Consider the following 8,511-nt stretch of genomic DNA (forward strand, 5'->3'; position numbering starts at 1 on the left):
GAATATTCTCAAGGATAATTTTGAGAGCAGCTCCTTTGCCACAGATCATGTATTTTTTGGCAAACTGCCTTCTTTGTTAGAAGGAACTACTTAGTAAAGGCAGGTAGCCCTGAATTATCTTCGGAGTGTCCCCCAAGGTGCAGATGTGTAGCCTGGGATTTTCCTGTTGGGACTTGAGGCTGAAAACCAGGACTCCCCAGCCCATGTGATCCAGATATAGATGGTTCCCCTGGTGGTAATGATTGATTGTGACAAGATTTGATACCCAATTGATACTTAAGTATGGTATTGCTACCTATTGAGACTTTCTAACTCTAACTCTATTCTACCTACTAAGCTTAATCCTATTTTACTATCTTAATAACAAATACTTTTACTATACACTTACATATAAATCAAATTTGAGACTCTATGTCATTTCTAAACCGATCCAAACTGAAACTGATTTAAGCTGCAGCAAATAAAGCTGTTTAGCAATACAAGGGGGAAGGAAGGAAGGAAGGAAGGAAGGAAGGAAGGAAGGAAGGAAGGAAGGAAGGAAGGAAGGAAGGAAGGAAGGAAGGAAGGAAGGAAGGAAGGGAGGAAAGAAGGGAGGAGGAAGGAAGGGAGGGAGGAAAGAAGGGAGGGAGGAAGGAAAGAAGGGAGGAAGGAAGGAAGGGAGGAAGGAAGGAAGGAGGAAGGAAGAATTAGAGAAATCAGCTGGTGATCTTGATAGTCAATCCCAAAATTCTGAAACAAATTGAAGAGATGGTTTTATGAGCATTTAGAAAACAAAATGATCATCACTAGATACCAGTGTAGTTTTGACAAAGGACAAATCATACCAAATTTATCATATTGACACAGCTACTAGACTTGTAAATATAAAAATTATATTGACATAATATACGTTGATTTTAGCAAGAGATTTAACAAAGTCTCACAATATCCTTGAAAAAAAATGTAGAGAAATACTGTACAGTTAGATGCCTTCATATCTGGTCAAATGGCCATGCTTAAAGTGTGTTGATTAGATCACTGTAAACCTCAAAGGCTGTGTCTAGTGTTTCTAGTAGTCTTTTGTGCTTGTTCCTGCCTTGTCCTACATTTTTGTCAATGAGTTCAAAGGTGACTTAGTACCGCATTATATTGAAGTTTGTAGATTTCACAAAGCTAAGAAAAAATAGTTAATTTTTAAAATCAGTAATCATTGATAATCTAGAACAATGAGCTCAAACAAAATGCAGTGGTGAGGGAGGGGAGAATAAGCATTTATCAATGCCTACTACTTGCCAGGCATTATGACAAGTGCTTTATATCTCATTCAAAACTTAACATATATAAATGCAGAGCACCCCAAAAGTTTCAGTGCAGTTCCAAGCTATTTGAATCTTGAAACTGCACTAATACTTTGGAATTACACTATATATATATATATATATATATATATAGTCTAACTTCAAAATATCAGTTACTTAAGTAGCTGATAGGAGGGTAATGACTTGCCTAACAAACAGATAGGTCACACAAACAGAGCCAATATTAAAAGCCAGGTATCTAAATTTAATATACAGGTTCAATATGAGCCAACAATGATGTTGGTTAAAAAAAAAGTAATGGGATCATAGACTATACTAAATGTCTGGCATCTTGATCAAAATACCCTAACATCTCACCATCCACAACTGGAATAGTATCTACAGGCCACTCCACTTAAAACATGACCAAGATAATAGATGCTCTGAGGAGAATGATAAAAATGATGATGAACTTTGAAACTATGTCAGGTTAGAATTCCATGGAGTCATGTTTTGCTTTGATGGGTGGGAGGAGAAGAATGCTTGGGTTAGGAAGGCAAGTGAATATAACTCTCTTCAAGGACTGAGAGGGAAGGCATGTTGGAAAGAGATTGGACATTCCATATTACTTCAGAGGAAAAAAAAATGGTGTGACAGAATTGGGATTAATGAAGAATAATAGAGTTCAACATTTTTTAGATTTTTTTCTTTATTTTTTTTACAAGACCTGTGATTTTTTTAGCATAGAGACATCCTGATCAGAAACTTCCTCTAACAATGCAGTTCTGCAACTGCTCTATAATTTATAGTCTTAGAAAGTTGCCCTAGGGAACTGAGACTTTAAATGAGTCACCCAGGGTCCTGTGTTGATGTGTTGATAATTGGCCTTGACTCCAGGCTTTGCTGACTCCACAGACAGCTTTAAATCCACTATGCCATGTTACTTTTCAATTAATTTCTACTTAATTGCTGCAAGGTACAGTGGAAAAATTGCTGCTTCTGGAGTCAGGGAAGAAGGGTTCCAATTCCATCTACAAAGATCATTACCTGTTTAATCTTGAATGGTTCCTTAGCCAAACTGGCCCTCAGTTTCTCCTGTAAAATAAGGATGTTAGACTATATGGCTCTGAGATTGCTTCTAAGTGTAGATCTCTGATCCTATGATTCCAACAATTGGCCCAGTTTAACATAGACCCCCTTCAAAATTATGAGCTCCCTGTGAGTGAAAGTGTTCAAGATTCTTAACTTTACCCATCCTGCCCCAACCTCTCTGCTGATCTCCAATCTTGCATCTCCAGCTGGCTTTCATATCTCTCGAAGTGGATGTACAATAAACATTTTAAACTCAATATATCCAAAACCATACTCAATATCTTTCCCCAAATCTTCCCCCACCACTGACACATCTTACTTATTACTGTAGAGAACAATACCATTCTCCCAGGCCCTCAGGCACACAATCTAGCTGACATCCTAGACTCCTCACTTTTTTTCACTCCTCATATAAAATCTGTTGCCAAGGCTTGTTTTGTCCTTTTCAATACCACCTGAATATGCCACCTTTTCTTCTCTGACACTGCCACCACTCTGGTACAGGCTCCCATCCATCACCTCCCACCAGGACTACTGCAATAGCCTGCCTCAAGGCCATTGATAGAGAGCACTAAGAAGACCAATAAGGGTGTAATTTCAGGAAAGGGAACACATTGCAGTGAAAAAAAGCAACAGCTCAGGAGTTAGAAATCTTGAGTTCCAATCCCACCTCTGATTCTTACTATTTGTGTGACCTTGGCTGAGTGAATCATTTCACTTGTGTGAAAAGATAAAAATAATATTATTTTTGATTTCTATTGTATTGATTTTATAATGTAATTGATTTTATGCTGTGTTACAGTTGAGTTAGTATCTGCCTGAATTCACCTTGCTTAGTTCCAAGCTAGTTTAAATATGTAGTTGAAAAGAAAAGTCAATGACTCAGGCCATTAGCCCCTGAGACACCTGCTTGTATCTATAAAGCCCCAAGTGGTTTAAACTGGTGCCACCCCCAAAAAGATATGTCTTTGCCCGTCTTTGTGCAATTAGGGGAGGCTTGTTCTCCCCCAAGGGGAGCACAAATGTGGTGGTTCTGGTCTCCTAGCTAAGATTATGAGAGGAAGATGAATCTCATAAAACAATTAACATCTCTTAAATGTCAGAGGGGGCATGATTAGCCACACCTGGATGCCAACCCATTTTTCCTCATATAACAAATTTTAATGCTCCCAAACTACCCAGACCTTCCTCTGTACCTGCATGTCAATAAAGAGAGTCCTCATTTTTCCCTAGTGTTTCTGGTTTTACTGAGGTTTTCAGAGTGCCCCACTTTGTTAATAGTTATACACATCACTGTTGATAAAATGGTCTTGCTTGGAGTCTGTGTTTCAATCTACCTTTTTTGTATTCACTCTGAACACTTGGCTTAGGTTCCAGTCTCCTATCAGCCAACTAATTAAGATTTATTACATGCCTACTACACTGAAAACATTGGAGACAAAAAGGAAGGCAAAATATATTTATAAAATGAGGCATGGGACTAGATGGTCTCCGACATCACTCCCGGCTCTAAATAATAATCTATTATCCCATTCCATTTGTGAGGTGAGACCCTCATGGACTAGGATGATCCTAGTTAAGGTGGTAAGGAAAGACTAGACACAAAAGATATCATGAAAGAAGAATCAGTATTTAGTAACAATAGCCTCATTGTGCACTTACAGGCAATACCCCTCAGTTTAGCAATTGTTGCCAACTAGAGTGTGTGCTCTTTGAGGCAAAGTGTTATGCCTTCTTTTTTCTGATGTTCTTCAATACAACAAAAAAGCCCACTTTGACTGAATAATTAACCATATTAAAATGAAACTTTGGCCAGATGGCATTTTAAACTTTATTTTAAGGGTTTTTTTTCCCCTTCTTTTCTTTCATCTAATCTTTGGGTTCCTACTGATGACATCTTCTTGCATCAGATAAAGCATTGCTGAAAACCTGGGTAACATTCTGTTCTGAGCAAGGCTGACTCATATATCTTTAACCAGTATTTTTGTCTTCAGTTTTCCACCTTCTTTCCATAAAGACTTTTTAAAAAATTGTACTTTTCTATCATTGGCAAAGAGCTGGCATAGTTTTTGGCTTACCTTTAAAACTATTCTTGGCCATAAAACAGCTCCCACTCAAAAAAAAGTCTATGTTTTCACATTAGACAGATGTCATATTTTTAAAAAATGGGCATTTAACATTTTATTTTTCCAACTATCCCATTCTGTTTCACAAATGTGTGGAAGGCAGAGATAGAGTCTGCATGTACAACCAGTCTGTTTTGACTGATGTGCCTGGCCATTACTTGCTTTCTAATAATTTAGTCAAATAACTGCCTGTCATAAAGGTCACTCTGGTTGAACACAGTCTGGGTGAGTATTTGTGCTTGGAGAAGTGGGTAGTGTGATGTTTGGAGAGGAATCAAAAATGAGCCCTGGGTTTGCAGATGCCGTAATGGCCTAGCAAGGAAGAGAGTCACTCTGCTGGCTAGAGAAGAGGGTGCTTTTCTCACACCCAGAGAGAGCTTGGCTAGAGAAGAGGGTGCTTTTCTCACACCCAGAGAGAGCTTGGCCTTCTTTGCCCCTCCTCCCCATGGCTTTCTTTACAGGATAGTTTTAGTTCCATTTTATGTCCTTCTGTGGTAAATAAAAAGGTTGAATTTCATTCAGTCCTTAAGAAGAATTTTAGAAGGGACTGTGTTTGCTCTCATGAGTCACCTGGCCAGATCCCCTTCGATAAAACTATAACCATCCCTCCAAAAAAACAAATGAGCCCTATGCTTATGCTCCACTTTCTGAGCTCATCCCTTGTCTGGAGGTGCCAACTAATCACTATATGCCTTAGCACTCCTGCAAGTAAGACAGGCATAGCAAGTGCTACATCTTGGTGTTGGAATGTAATTTCTATCTTTATTCCCATTTTATGGAAGAGAAAATTATGTCTCAGATTGTTTAAATGACTTGCTCAATTCCCATAGCTAGAGAGCCATGAAACCAGGTCTTCTGTCTCCTGCTCCATGAAGACTATTTGACCTTCTTTGCTAATTGAAATAAAAGTTTCAGTCCTTAACAGTTCTTATCTGCCAACCCTATATAACACTAAATCAGTAAACACTCCTAAGGAAACAAATAATTCCCTGACTGATTCAGTTTACACATTTCAAAACCAAATCAAATTACGGAGGAATGACTGAGAAGTCAGTATTGGAACTCCCCTCTATTCTCAGGTGCGGGATTCATCATTTTAAACATTTTCACCTTTTATGTTGATGATGCTATCTCCTGCTGTGCACTGAGCATGTTACCTAAATCCATCAAGGGATGTGTGATGTGGGAGTGGAGTCCAAAGGCACAAGGATCTCATAACCCTTCCAACCCCACTAAATTCAGGAGGTCAGTTCCCTGAATTGACCACAGAAGGGAGATAATGGGATACAGCCTTTGACCATGAAAAAGCTAAAAAAAGTGGAATAATTACTCCCAAAACAGGATTTAACTCTGATTAGGAATAAGGACAATGAATAGAGCCTCTTAGACTATCTGAGCACTGCAAATAGATTGGCTACAGGTTCATAGTCTACTGGGGGCTTGGCAAAAATGGTTCCAAGCTGGACATTTCAGAAAGTTTCACATTGCATGATTTTCCAAGGAAATACGAACTAAAATCCACTAAGAAGGACTGTAAATAATACTGGCCAAGGACATTGAGAAGAAGCTTGCTGATCTGACGAATGCTGAAGAGAAGAAAAATGTATGACAGAAGGACGGTATGAAGAGGATCTTCTTTAATTTTTATAAAAAAAAAATTACAGGACCTGGCAGAATGCTGTGCAGTGTGTGGCCACGTTTGGTATTCTATTATGTTTGTCTTACTATAGTTGAGGTGGTGATACTCAACCCTTCTTAAAGCTTAAAACATTTTAACATCCAAATATGTTTGTTTATTTTTATTTATTTACTTATTTATTTATTTATTTACTTACTTATTTATTTATTCATTTATTCATTCATTCATTCATTTATTTATTCGTTCATTCATTCATTCATTTATTCATTTATTTATTTATTTATTTACTTGGTGATGACTTTATTCCTAAACACATGAAAGGCTATAAGGAAGAAGATTCAGAAGACAGTAACTGGAATGCTTATTTTGCATTGTACCAAATGTTGGGGGGGGGGCAAAGCCATCCTCATGAAACAGGTTGGTCTTCTGGTTATAGTAGCTCGGATTGTTATATTCCTGCTAAAGATTATAGCTTTATACCACTTGATTGAATTCACTAGATTTGATGCTTCAGATAGAATGTCAGGTGACAGTACCTTTTTTTTTTTGTTATTGAAGTGAATGATACTGTCAGCATACTATAGCATGCACCAGAAGATTTGCTGTTGCTCTTGGATGAACTAAGTAGAAGCACTGCAACTTTTGATGGCACAACTATAGCAAATGCAGTTGTTAAAGAACTTGCCAAGACCACAAAGTGTTGTATTTTATTTTCTACACATTACCATTCATTACTAGAAGGTTGTTCCCAAAATGTTGCTGTGTGCCTAGGATACATGGCATGTATGGTAGAAAATGAATGTGAGGATTCAAGTCAGGCAATCATAATTGTCTTACCTGTCCTAAAAGCTATGGATACAATGTGGCAAAGGTTGCTTATCTTCCTGGAAAGATTACTTAGAAATCCATAGGAAAGCAAGTGAATTTGAGAAGATGACCCAAACATAGAGATTATTTGGGAAGTTTGCCTGACTCTTGAAAATTCAGCTACAGATGTCCAGACTGTTCACCTATTATTTTTTTTTCTTTGATCAATTCAGCAATTTCTGAGAAAGGTGGCAAAATTCAGACAATATTACTATCTAATAAATTATATTTTTAAAAAATGGGGAAAAAAAGGATAGAGAGATCAATGGAACAGGCTAGACAAAGGAAATTCAGAAATAGTAGAACTCAATAACCTGGTGTTTGATAAAGAAGTAAACATTTTATGTAGGTAAACACTATTTGATTAAAATAAAACTGTTGGGGAAACTAGAAAGCAATCTGGCAGAAATTAAGATTAGACTAACATTTTGTCCCACACATCACTACACATTCTAAATGGATATATAAGTAATATTAAAAATTCTATGAAAAATAGAAGAGAAACAGATCATATACCTCTCACAGCTATGAATAAGACATCTATTTTAATCAAATAGAGATAAGGTGCAATTATAAAAGATAAAATAGATAGTATCAATTGCTGGAAGATGGAAAGCTTCTGCAAAGGCATTAATATATCTAATACATAATGAAATCAGTGGAATGGGGAAAAATCTTTGCATCAAATATCTCTGAAAATGGTTTGGTATTCAAGACATTTAAATAATAGTAGTAATCATGATTGCCAGTCCCCAATAGATAAACGTGCAAATGATATGAGCAACCAATTCTCAAAATAACTGCAAATGTTCACAAGCACACAAAAAGTTCCAGATCACTAATAATAAGAGAAATGCCAATCAAAGCAACCCTGACTTTTCACTTTGCCCTCTTCAAATTGGCAAAAATTACTAAAAAATAGTAACACTCCATGTTATGAGGAGTTATAGAAAGATAGGCAGACTAATATATTGTTGATGGAACTATGAAATAATACAACCATTTTGGAAAGCAATTTGGAATTACAGAAATAAAGTGACTAAAATTTCCATACCCTTTGAACCAGAGACTTCATTACTGGGATCATACCCCAAGGAAGCCATTGATACATAAGAAGTCCCCATATACTCCAAAATATTTATAGCAGCACTTTTTGTGATAGCTAAGAATTGTAAACAAAGTAGATGCACATCAGGTAAGGATTATATTAGCTAATGTACATGAATTTAATAAATACTACTGTGTTGTAAGAAATGATTTGTGTGATGGCTACAGAGAAAATTGGAAAGATCTATATGAACTAGTGCAGAGTACAGCAAGCAGAACCATGAAATTAATATTCACAGTAACTACAACAATGTAAATAAAAGAATAATACACTAAAAATATAAAAGTAAATTTTAAAAAATTATAAATATCAAGTGGTAATCAAATGAAGGGATATGAAAAGATTCCCCCGACCTACACCTTCACAGATGTTAGAAATTTACAAGTGTTAAGCATTGAACAT

At 36.7% G+C, this 8,511-nt stretch overlaps 2 pseudogenes; both read left to right on the forward strand.

Annotated features, from left to right (window-relative positions):
- Positions 1-1,699: 1,699 nt before the first annotated feature.
- LOC110192105 (DNA mismatch repair protein Msh6 pseudogene) lies at positions 1,700-6,271 on the forward strand (annotated as a pseudogene).
- A 220-nt stretch (positions 6,272-6,491) lies between these two features.
- Positions 6,492-7,165, forward strand: LOC144454071 (DNA mismatch repair protein Msh6 pseudogene; annotated as a pseudogene).
- The last annotated feature ends 1,346 nt before the right edge of the window (positions 7,166-8,511 follow it).

This window comes from Phascolarctos cinereus, unplaced genomic scaffold, assembly GCF_003287225.1.
Source record: "Phascolarctos cinereus isolate Bilbo 61053 unplaced genomic scaffold, phaCin_HiC Scaffold_726;HRSCAF=1367, whole genome shotgun sequence".
NCBI classification, from domain to species: Eukaryota; Metazoa; Chordata; class Mammalia; order Diprotodontia; family Phascolarctidae; genus Phascolarctos; species Phascolarctos cinereus.